Raw genomic sequence first — 13,063 nt, forward strand, 5'->3', positions numbered from 1 at the left:
CAATGGGATTGGCAGCATCTCTGCAGTGCCAGGATGCAGGTTTGATCCTTGTCCGGCACAGTGGGTTAAAGAAGCTGGCATTGCCACAGCTCTGGTGTAGGTCGCAACTTTGGCTCAGATCTGATCCCTGGCCCGGGAATTCCATAAGCTGCAGGGTGCTACTCCCCCCAAAAACCCCTCTAGTATATTAGGAATAGAAAGGAACTTCCTTAATAAATGGTACCTACAAAAAAATCTATAATTAACATCAGGATTAGTATGAAAGGTTTCATATTTTACCCCAGGATCAAGAACAAAGCAAAGATACATTATTTTTAACATTATAGGCTGACTAGCCAGTACGATAAAGCAAGGGGAGAAAAAACCATATAGATTGGAATGGATGACATGATCATTAAAGTAGAAATCTCTAGAGTCTATTTTTAAAGGCTACTAGACTTAACAAGTGAATTTAGCATAGTTGCCCAATAAAGGTCCACATATGGAGTTCCTGGTGTGGCACAACAAGGATCAGCAGCATCTTGGGAGAACTGGGTTGAGGTTCCATCTCCCGTTTAGCACAGTGGGTGAAGGATCTGGAATTGCTGCTGCTGTGACTTAGGTCACAACTCTGGCTTGGATCTGATCCCTGGCCCAGGAACTTCATATGCTGCAGGGTGGCCAGAAATGAAAAAGAAAAAGAAAAGGTCAACATACAAAAATTAAAATGCAATTTATACAATATTAATGTATAAATCTGGGTTTTTTTTTGTTTTTTTTTTTGAAAGAAAATCTCTTTATTCTAATTAATTCACAAACAATAACATCAGAAAAGCATGTTTCAGAGGCCACATAAACATCTGCCCAGCCCCAAACTCAATACTCAATGAACTTCCACATCAGAAGAATACCCTCCTCCACTGCAATTCTGAAGCACGAAAGCTATTAGTGATAGAGGAGAGGTTTAATCTTGATTTCACACTTTATATCTTCATGATCAATCACATTTTTATGCTAAATCAACCAGGTCATGGGGGGTGATTTTTCATATGTCTTCAATGGAGCTTCTTGCTTAAGATAATCCATTTGCCAGTCTGCATTGTTTCAACACCTCACTGAAACCCTCACAAAGCTTAAGGTCACCCTGGTTCTGGGCACACTCCAAAAACTGTTTCACCTCATAGAAGCATGGGCCAATCTGCTGCTGCTGTGCTGGCTGGGCTCCCTGAGGCTCCTGGTAAGTGATGTCAGGCCTTGAGGGCTCAGCACTACTTCCTCCACCGAAGCCCCCAGTGATCGCATGACCTATCGTGTGGCTGACGGCAGAACCCACAGCCACGCCGGCTACAGTGGTTGCCATCTGGGCCATGAGATCTGGCTGCTGAGGTGCAGCAGCAGGGGAGCCAACAGCAGATGGTGGAGCTGCTGCTGGTGGCTGAGCTGCCAGCGCTGGCCTGGGTGCAGCTCTCATCTGAGGTGCCCGGCTAGCCGGAGGGGCCATGTGGAAACTGCGGCCTCGGCTTCCACGAGGCATCGTAACTGCGCAACGAACGCGAACCTAGAAGACAGAGAAACTCAGAGAAGACCCTGGCAGCTTCTCATAAAGCTGTTTTTAAAATACCTTTTATTTAAGAAAAAGGAAATACTTTGATATAAACCTGAAAATGTGTTCAGGAGCTATATGCTTAAAAATAAAAAAAAGCTAATGAAGAAGATCAAAAGACATCTAAAAATCTAAATAAATGGAGAGATATATTATGATCATGGATTGAAAAATTAAATATGGTTAAGATGCTAATTTTAAAAAAAGTGATCTATAGATTTAACACAACTCCAGTCAAAATCCCAGGATCACTCATTGTATATATTGACAACTTAATTTTAAATTCTATATAGAAAGTGAGAGGAACTTGAACAGCCAAAATAATTTTGAAAAGAAGAAAATCTGATTTTAAGACTTACTATAAAATCACAGTTATCAAGACAGTATGGTAATAGTAAGAGGTTAACCACACACAAACACATAGATCAAAGGAACAGGACAGATTATAGGTGTGAATCCACACAAATGTAAGCTTTTTCATTGAGGTACATTTACATAACATGAAATTCATCATTTTAACTCTCTCTTTTTTCTTTTTTAAGTCATTTTAGGGCCTCACCTGTGGAATATGGAGGTTCCCAAGTTAGGGGTCGAATTATAGCTATGGCTGCCAGCCTGCACCACAGCCATAGCAATTCAGGATTTGAGCCATGTCTACAACACCACAGCTCATGGCAATGCTGGATCCTTAACCCACTCAGTGAGGCCAGGGATCAAACCTGTGTCCTCATGGATTCTAGTCAGATTCATTTCCGCTGAGTCATGATGGGAATTCCTCATTATTTTAACCATTTTTAAGAGTATATAGTTCAATGCTATCTTTGGTATTAAGGTCTGTAGTAATTTCCTCACTTTCGTTTCTTATTTTAATCGGAGTCTTTTCTCAAAGATTTGCCGATTTTGTTGCTCTTTGAAAATATCTTAGGTTCATTTATTTTCCCTCTTGTTTCTCTGTTCTTTATCTCCACTCTAATCTTCATTATTACCTTCCTTCTGCTAGTTTTGAGTTTTTCCAAGTGCTTTAAGGTGCCAATTTAAGTGGCTAATTGGAGACATTTTTTAATGTAGGAACATAGGCATTTAAAGCTACAAATTTCCTTCTGAGCATATTTCACTGCATCACAAAAATTTTGGTACAGCATGTTTATGTTTCTTTCATTTGTGTCTTCTAATTTGTCTTGTGATCTTTCCTTTAGCCCACTGGTTGTTTAAGAGCATGTTACTGTGTGCATATTTGTGAATATTCCAGTTTTCCTTCTGTTGGTGCTGGGGGTAATTTCATAGGAATTTCTTTACTAGTTTGAGCAGGGGAAGAAATTCATGAGTAGACCAGAAGAAGCAGAATTCTTGTAGAATGGATTCTGGCAATCTCTACACAGGACTACTGTTATTTTATAAACATGTGATAAAATAAGGTTATATTTTATTGAAATGACTCTCTCCAGCATTGACAGCAACAACTACAGGGAAACTTAAGTTTTGATCCTACGATGGGTGGAGGAAAAAACGTCAAGCAGAGACCTGCCTTCTCCCACAAGAATAAGAGATCATAATAAAGGCGTTCATTCCTTCTACTCCAGCAGCAAGATTTAAACCCTGCATTTGGAAACAGAGCATGGAAACAGATACTCCTGTTGGCGCAAAGTTACACAATTTTTTTTGAATGGCTGCATCGAAGGCATATGGAAGCTCCCAGGCCAGGGACTGAATTCCAGCCACAGCTGCAACCCCATGCCTTGCAGCAAGCCAGATCCTTTAACCCACTGCACCAGGCCAGGAATCAAACTGGTGCCTCTGCTTCGATTAGTTAGATTCTAAACCCACCTTGTCACAGCAGGAACTCCTACATACTTTCTTTTTGTTTTTTCATGTTTCATTTCTTTTTTGGCTGTCCTGAAGGCAAATGGAGTTTCTGGGCCAGGGATCAGATCCAAGCCACAGTTGTGACCTGTGCTGCTGGTATGGCAACATTGGATCTTTAACCCACTGTGCCGGGCCAGGGATCAAACCTTTGTCCTGGCCCTGCAGAGATGCCACCAATCCCATTGTGCTTTTTAAATGCCAACTTTTCTACATTTCACACCAGTAAAGCTGCACTTAAATTGATGTTACTTATAATGGTCATGAGATGAGTGATGTAGCTCCACAGTTTATTACTGCATCTCCAATTCCTAGAAATGTCACTTCATTGAAATGCCCAGTAAACGACTGACTTGTATTACTTTAACGATTCTCCTATTAATACTCTTAGAATTGATTTCCAGTTTGGAAGTATTACTACAGTGAGAAGTGAATTACTATAATATCCTCTTTTTTATGTTTTTATTTTCTTTTGCTAACATGTTCTCAACTTTAGAAATTCTTCTCTGAATGGTTTCACAGATGCGAACTTCAGGACAGAGGTGGAGGAGTAAGAGTCTACTGCTGCAGAAGAAACAGAAGGACAGATTCCTTTTTTTGGCCCTTTTGTCTCTTAGGGCCACACCCGCCGCATATGGAGGTTCCCAGGCTAGGGGTCCAACTGGAACTGTAGCCACCGGCCTATGCCAGAGCCACAGCAATGCAGGATCTGAGCTGTGTCTGCAACCTACACCACTCTCATGGCAATGCTGGATCCTTTAGCCCACTGAGTGAGGTGAGGGATCGAACCCACATCCTCATGGATGCTAGTCGGGTTCACTAACTACTGAGCCATGACAGGAACTCCAGGACAGGTTCCTTTTGAGGTAACATGATACCATAAATAAATTAGTACATTTGTCAACTTTTAAAATTACAATGGCTAGCCTCATGGGGAAATTGGAAGAGATGAATTTCTACTTGCTAAAATATCTTGGCCTCCTTCAATTTAGTTTCCTGAATGAGGTGGTGAGTCAGATGAGCTCTGAAGTCCATTTGAGCTCAAGGTTTTTATTCTTCTTGACCTGATAGTGCCAGGGAAGGTGGCAGCATTTCAGGGCTGATGCAGGTGCACTGGGTTTATGGAAGCCAAGATGATAAGCCTCACATGAGCTCCATGGGATGAGGTTCTGCTCTCAGGACATGCTGGCAGTCACCCCCACTTAGGACATAACCTGAATTTCAATGACTGAAGACATAGGTACCCTGTGGATATTTTCATAAATGCCAAAGTTCACACATTGTGGCTGATTGACTATAATGGCTAATAAACTTCAACAGAGTTTTTGCAAGGAACTGTGTCTTATGATGAACACCATACTAGATGCTGATTGTCTTTTATTATTAATGCTATCTTCCTGAAATGTATTATGTATATTTATTTAGTCATGAACTATTAATAATTCATGGGATATCATATATGTTTGTAATCTTTGTGATATTCTTTCCTCCCAGAACAAAAAGTTAACTCTGTGTCAAAGAAGCCTTGCTTTGATAAGATTTCTGTGGAAATAGTCAATATTGATGTTCCTCCAGCAGATGTATTTTCACCAACTTATCTTCTATTATTAAAAATTTCTTCTATTATGAAAAATATTTTATATTGATATACAAGTGTGTGCACCCATGGGTTTCAACTTTCAGCAGTGACCTAAGTTTGTGTTGATTCTCTTGTGTTATGTCAAAGAACTCCAAGCCATTATTAGTATTTTACTTCATTTTAAAGTAAAAGTGGGAGCTCCTCTTGTGCCTCTGTGTGTTAAGAACCCAACATAGTGTCCATGAGTCCCTGGCCTCACTCATTGGGTTAAGGATCCAGCATTACCTCAAGCTGTGGCATAGGTCACAGGTGTGGCTCTGATGTGGCATTGCTGTAGCTGTGGTGTAGGCTGGCTGCTGCAGCTCTGATTCGACCCCTAGCCTGGAAACTTCCATATGCCACAGGTTGGGTCCTAAAAAGAAAAAAAAGTAATAATAAATAAATTAAAAAATAAAAATAAAATGATGGTGTTTGTTATGAAGTGTCAGGTTGTTTTAGGGATGATGATGTGCTACCAAACGATCTTTCAACATTAACAGCTTAAAAGAATGCTCATAGATATATTTCTTCAAGTCAATCTTTAAGAAATCAGATGTCCCCATAAACACAGAGCTTTGACATTCTAGTATATAATATAATTTATTTAATTCTACTTTCATACTTGAAATAATCACGAGGGTTGGTAGATGGTACATTTCTGAAACCCTGACATTAATTTAAGGAACTCAGCTGAAAAGATAAGGTTTCAGAAAATTGCAAGTGATGTAATGTTAACAGTTCATGGGTCTCTGATACAGATCACCAGTTTGCATTCTCCTCCAATAGAAAAACTAACCACATTTCATCTTCCTCATGACTACAGGTGTTGAACAGTAATCATGTTAAGGAAATGTCTATTCAAGTCTTTCGCCAATTTTTTAAATAAGAGTTGCTTTTGGTTGTTGAATTATACAAGTTATTTCTACATTCTCTATATCAAACACTTACCAGGGATGTGGTTTGCAAATATTTTCTTCTATTCTGTAGGTTATCTTTTTACTTTCTTGATTATGCCATTTGCTGCACAAAAGTTTTTAATTTTGATGAAGATCAGTCTTTTTGTCTAAATAATATTAAGAGCTGATTTCTCATCAGAAACCATGGAGGCAGTAGTGTTGCAAGAAAATGGCATGTTAATGGATGGTCATGTCTTGGGTCTTGGGTGAATTTCTGGGAGAGGCTTCCAAGTGAGGGCTCTTGGCTTTGTGCAGGAAAGAAAAGAGCAAGCCATAGTAAAGAGGAAGTGAACTTATTTAGAAAGATACATATTCCATAGACAGAATGAGGACTTTCTCAGAAAGGGAGAGCTGGCTTGACATGTGGGGTTGTTAGTTTTTATGGTCTGGATAATGTTATGGGCTAACAAGTGGGAGGATTATTCCAATGATTTTGGGGAAGGGGTAGGCATTTCCAGGAATTGGGCCACTGCCCAGTTTTTTGGCCTCTAATGGTCAGCCTTGGAACTGCCATGGCACCTGTAAGTATGTCATTCAGCATGCTAATGTGTTACAATGAGCATATAATGAGTTTCAAGATCTACTGGAAGTTGAATCTTCTACCATCTTTGGCCTAATAGGCTCTCACCACTTTTTGTCAATGTTCTAACCACTGTTCTTCTCAATGGCTGTCATTCTTTTAATGGTCATGCCTTCCCCTCCCCTCCTGTTTCAGTAGGAGGATGTATTCAAAGTTCTGAGAGAAAAATAAAAGTCAAATGAAGTATTCTATATCCAATAAAACTATCCTTCAAAGACAAAGGGGAAATGAACTTATTTTGAGCTCAACAAAAACAAATAATTCATTCGTTATAGACCTGCCTTACTAAAGGGGTGACATCAGTAAAAAAATGTCAGATTAGATAGTTCCAGGGGCCTATCCCTCCATAGAAACACTGAAAAAAATCAAGCAAAAAATGTAAGAGTCACCATAGTCAGAATTGTTGAAAACGGAGGTTTGCAGCAACAAAGAGAAAAATGAATCAAAAAAAGCCAACTTTAAAATGGTAGGAATGCATTGCAACATTGTTACTTGTCCTTGACCTGCACCATTCCCCACCCTTGGTAGCATTCTTGAAGAAAGCAGCCTTCAACCCTTGTCCCTGGCTAAAGGGAGTAGAGAAGACCTTATTTACGGTGACTCATGTTTGTCTGCTTTGACCTGTCTTAGGTATCACCTGAAAGATTGATAGAAGGTGCTTGTCTGTTTAACATAATTTGGAATTTGCTCAGGCCAGAAAATTGCCTACACAGGTAGCATTCCTCAAAAAATTGTACAACAAATGAACAAACTGCTGTAGCTTAGGGCAAAAGATATGGTTGAGAGATAATAATAAACCTGCCAAAAGCTTAGGGAAAGAGTTTCTCTCAGAAATTAGGGCATTCAAATGGACTTGTGTATGGTGGTACATTTATGTGTATAGAAGTGTGTATAACCTAGGCATGACACATGCTCAGAGAAGACCTGAGAAGTGTCTGAGCCTTCCTTTCTGGCTGATCTCTAAGGTCAGCACAAACAGGAAGTGAAGGTGAAGGCAGAGTTGTAACTTGCCTGGCTAGGCAATAAAGGAGTGCCTAAACACAGAATCAATGTGAGAAAACCGGGAGAGGTTTTTATTTTCCTTTTTTCATTTTTAGGCATTGGTGTACTTTTAGCTTCCTAAGAACTTTTCAAAGCCCCTGTGAATATTTTATTCCCCAGTTTTTTCTTTTATATTATTTGGCTGGTCTATTGTCTGTCCCCAGTAGTATTCCCTGCCTCAGGCAGCTGTAAATTTAAACAATTGCCTGTAATTTTCGAGACAAGTGCTCTCAAAGAAGCCTTCTGACAGTGGTTGAACTCTCGCTAAGGTCAAATACATAGCCTTAAAGTAGGGGTTCCAAGGAATCATCAGTCAGATCAAATAATGGTAATTCTCTGGTAATGGAGCTTAGGAAAAACTCTAACCCTCGTTCTGTCCCCTCCTGGAGCTGGCAGCCTGCTAGTTTTCACTGTGGTTGGGAGCTGTTAGTTTTCAAAGCTACCATGGATCTGGAGAGTGGAGGATGGGGCTGGTGCCAGTTAAAACACATCAAAACAAACTTATAAGCTTTTGCACAGCAGAGGAAACCATCAACAAAATGAAAAGGCAACCTAATGAATGGGAGAATATTTGCAAATCACATCAGAAAAGGGATTAATATTCCGAATACATAAATAATTCATGCAACAATATGAAGTAATGTCAAACAAGAAAAAAAACAAACTAGGCGTTCCCATTGTGCTCAGTGGTTAAAGAACCTGACTAGTACCCATGAGGATGTGGGTTCAATCCCTGGCCTGGATCATTGGGTTAAGGATCTGGCATTGCCATGACCTGTGGTGTAGGTCACAGAGGAGGCTCAGATCTGCCGTAGCTGTGGCTGTGGTGTAGGCCGGCAATTTACAGCACTGATTCAACTCTTAGGCTGGGAACCTCCATATGCCATGGGTGTGGCCCTAAAAAAGCCAATAAAGAAAAACAAACAAACAAACAAAACCAAAGAAACAAAAAACCCTCTGATTTTAAAATGGGCAGAGGACCTGAATAGACAGTTTTCCAAAGAATTCATACAACTGGTCAACAGAGGAAAAAGTTCTCAACATGATTAATCATCAGGGAAATGCAAATAAAAACCACAAAGGGATAGCACCTCGCACCTGTTAGAATGACTGTTATCAAGAAGACAAGAAATAAAAAATGTTGGTGAGGATGTAGAGTAAAAGGAAAACTTCTGCACTGCTGATGGGAATGTAAATTGGTACAGACCCCATGGGAAAAAAAGTAGAGTTCCTTGAACAATTAAAAATAGCACTACCATATGAACAAGCACACCAGAAAATGGGCAGAAGGTCTAAACAGACAATTCTCCAAAGAAGACATACAGATGGCCAACAACACACATGAAAAGATGTTCAACATCACTAATTCTTTGAGAAATGCAAGTCAAAACTACTAAGAGGTACCACCTCACACCAGCCAGAATGGCCATCATCAAAAAGTCTACAAACAATACATGCTGGAGAGGGTGTGGAGAGAAGGAACCCTATTAGATTGTTGGTGGGAATGTAAATTGGTGCAACCACTATGGAAAACATTATGGAGATTCCTCAAAAAACTAAAAATAGAACTACCATTTGATCCAGCAATCCCACTCCTGGGCATCTATCCAGAGAAAACCATGACTCAGAAAGATACATGTGGAGTTCCCTTCATAGCTCAGCAGAAATGAATCTGACTAGCATCCATGAGGATGCAGGTTCAATCCCTGGCCTTGCTCAGTGGCTTAAGGATCCAGTGTTGCCATGAGCTGTGGTGTAGGTTGCAGACGTCGCTCGAACCTGGCATTGCTGTGGCTGTGGTGTAGGCCAGCGGCTTTAGCTCTGATTGGACCCCTAGCCTGATAACCACCATATGCCTCTGGTGTGGTCCTAAAAAACACACACACAAAAGACATATGTACTCCAATGTTCATTGCAGCACACTATATACAAAAGCTAAGACATGGAAGTAACCGAAATGTCCATCGACAGAGGAGTGGATAAAGATGTGCTACATACATACGATGGACTATTACTCAGCCATAAAAAGGAATACAATAATGGCATTTTCAGCAACATGGATGGACCTAGAAATTATCATGCTAACTGAAGTTAGTCAGACAGTGGGATACCAATATCATATGCTATTACTTCTATGTGGAATCTATAAAAAGCATACAATGAACTTCTTAGCAGAACAGATACTGACTCACCGACTTTGAAAAACTTATGGCTTCTAAAGGAGACAGGTTGGGGGAGGGGAGGGATGGGCTGGGGTTTGGGATGGAAATGCTGTAAAATTGGGTTGTGATGATCATTGTAAAACTATAAATATTATAAAATTCTTTCAGTTACAATAACCAAAAAAAGCTACCATATGATCCAGCAATCCCATTTCAGGGTGTTTATCTGAAGGAAATGAAACCACTATCTCAAAGAGATAGCTGCACCCCTGTGTTCACTGCAGCATTATTCACAGTAGCCAAGACATGAAAACAACCAAAGTTACACACACACACACACACATGTACACACATTAAGTGTGTGTTTGTGTTTTGGGGACTGCACCAGGCTAGGTGTCAAATCAGAGCTGTAGTCACTGGCCTACACCATAGCCACAGCAGTGCCAGATTCCAACCACGTCTGTGACCTACAACCTAGGAGATATATATTTGGTTAATATATATATATATATATATATATATATATATATATATATAACATGATATATATATCATGTATGTGTATATATATCTATATGTAGAATGTTATGTGTGTGTGTGTGTGTGTGTGTGTATGTAATGGTATATTATTTGACCAAAAAATAGAAGGAAATTCTGCCATTTGCAACAACATAGATGGACCTCAAGGGCATTATGGTAAGTGAGGCAAATCAGATAAAGACAAATACTATATAATCTCACTTATATGTGGAGTGAAAAACAAACAGGAAAAAAACCCAAAGCAACCCCCCCAAAAAAAACCCTCATAGATGACAGAAGACAGATTGGTGGTTGCCTGAGGTGGACGGTGGAGGAAGTGGGTGAACATGGTCAAAAAGTACAAACTGGAAAGTTATAAAAATGCATAAGCCCTAGGAACGTAATTTACATCCTGTTGACTTAACAATATTCTATTGTATAATTGAAAGTGGTAAAAAGGGTAGGTCTTAGAAGTTCTCATCATAAGAAAAAAATTGGGAGTTTCCATCATGGCTCAGTGGGTTAAGAACCCGACATAGTGTCCGTGAGGATGCGGGTTCAATCTTTGGCTTTGCTCAGTGGGTTGAGGATCTGGCATTGCCACAATCTGTGGCATAGGTTGCAGATGCAGCTCAGGTCTGGTATTGCTGTGGCTGTGTCGTAGGCTGTCAACTATAGCTCTGATTCAACTCCTAGCCTGGGAACTTCCATATGCCACAGGTGCAGCTCTAAAAAAGAAAAGAGAAAAAAAATATAGCTATGTGTGGTGATGGATGTTAACTAAACTTACCGTGGTTATCATTTTGCAATATATGCATATATCAAAATGAATACACTATTATATGTAAACTGTATCTCAATGTTTTAAAGACCTTCATAGCCCACCTTAAAGAATATAGAAACAACAATGAAAATTCAGGTAGCAAAGTTAACCTGGGAGGAAATTTACTGGTGGCCTCCAGCATGTCCCAAGAGGGAATATACAGCTGCCCACCAAACCAAATGTGTATATAGCCTTAGCCACAGCAATACGTACATATCTAAGCAGATCTAACTGTATGCTGCATCCTCATGAATATAAGTCGGGTTCAATTCCACTGTGCCACAATGGGAACGCCTATATTTTTTTTTCCTTTTAACTTCATTATGAGCAAACACACATATAATTTTTTCCACACCTCTTTAGTCAGGAGCAGAATAGCTGAACGATGTAGAATATTCCTAACAGCAGGAAAGCACATTTTTCCCCCCTACCAGGAGAATTTTATTATCTTTCTTTTTATTTATTTATTTGTTTGTTTGTTTATTTATTTTTTAGGGCTGCACCCATGGCATATGGAGGTTCCCAGGCTAGGGGTTGACTCAGAGCTGCAGCTGCCAATCTATATCACAGCCACAGCAACATGGGATCTGAGCTGCATCTGTGACATATACCACAGCTGACAGCAATGCCAGATCCTTTAATCCACTGAGCGAGGTCAGGGATCCAACCCACATACTCTTGGATACTAGTCAGGTTTGTTACCACTGATTCACAATGGGAACTACTAACTTTCCTTTTTAAATTGAGGTATAATTGACCTATAACCTTATATTATTTTCAGATTAAAATATGATTCTACATTTGTATATATTATGAAATGATAACCACAATAAGTCTAGTTAATATCCATCCCCATACAATATTTTTAAGGACTTCTTTTTCTTTTTAGGGCCACACCCCCAGCATATGGAGGTTCCCAGACTAGGGGTCTAATTGGAGCTACAGCTGCTGGCTTATTCCACAGACACAGGACAGCCAGATCTGAACCACATCTGTGAGCTCATGGCTCCTTAACCCACTGAGTGAGGCTAGGGATCAAACCTGCAACTTCATGGATCCTGGTTGGATTCGTTTCCACAGCACCATGACAGGAACTCTAATAAGGGCAAGATCTACTCTCTTATCAATTTTCAAATATGCAATACAGTATTAGTAACTGTAGTCACTAGGCTTATTCCATACTCATAACTTATTTAATAACTTGAAGTTTATACTGTTTGATACATTTTACAAATTTCTCCACCCCAGCCCCTTGCCTCCGCCAACCACCAGTATGTTCTCTGTATCTATGAACTCAGTTTGTGTGTGTATGTGTTGTTTTGTCTTGTTTTTAGACTCCACATATAAGTGACATTACATGGTATATGTATTTCACACTTAGCATAATGCCTTTAAGATTAGACATATATATATATATATATACATGTATCACATTTTCTTCATCCATTGTTGATGGACACTTGTTTCCATGTTCTGGCAATTGTGAATAATGCTGCAATGAACATGGGGGTGCAGATGTCTCTTTGAAGCAATGACTTCATTTATTTCAGGTAAATATCCTGAAGTGGGATTGCTGGATCATATGGTAGTTCTATTTTTAGTTTTTTGAGGAACCTATATACTGTTTTCTATAGTGGTCTTATGAATTTACATTCCTACCAACAGTGCACATGTGTTCCCTTTCTCCACATCATCACCAACATTTGTTACTTATTTCTTTAATTAAAAATTTTTAATTGGAGTATAATTGTCCTACAACACTCTGTTAGTTCCAGGTGCATAACGTCGTGATTCAATATTTCTATACATTAGAAATGATTACCATGATAAACTAGCTACCATCTGTCACCATACAAAGATAATACAATATAGTAACAATATTTCCCATGCTGTATATTTCAACACCATGACTCACGTATTTC

The 13,063-nt window shown here is 39.5% G+C and overlaps 1 pseudogene; it reads right to left on the reverse strand.

The window, feature by feature from the left end:
• Positions 1–1,034: 1,034 nt before the first annotated feature.
• LOC146396291 (coiled-coil-helix-coiled-coil-helix domain-containing protein 2 pseudogene) lies at positions 1,035–1,556 on the reverse strand (annotated as a pseudogene).
• Between the last annotated feature and the right edge of the window lie 11,507 nt (positions 1,557–13,063).

This window comes from Sus scrofa, chromosome 14, assembly GCF_054392235.1.
Source record: "Sus scrofa isolate SSC_HxYL_T2T_F1_AM1 chromosome 14, Sscrofa_HxYL_maternal_Yorkshire_Landrace_v2.0, whole genome shotgun sequence".
Classification (NCBI taxonomy): domain Eukaryota; kingdom Metazoa; phylum Chordata; class Mammalia; order Artiodactyla; family Suidae; genus Sus; species Sus scrofa.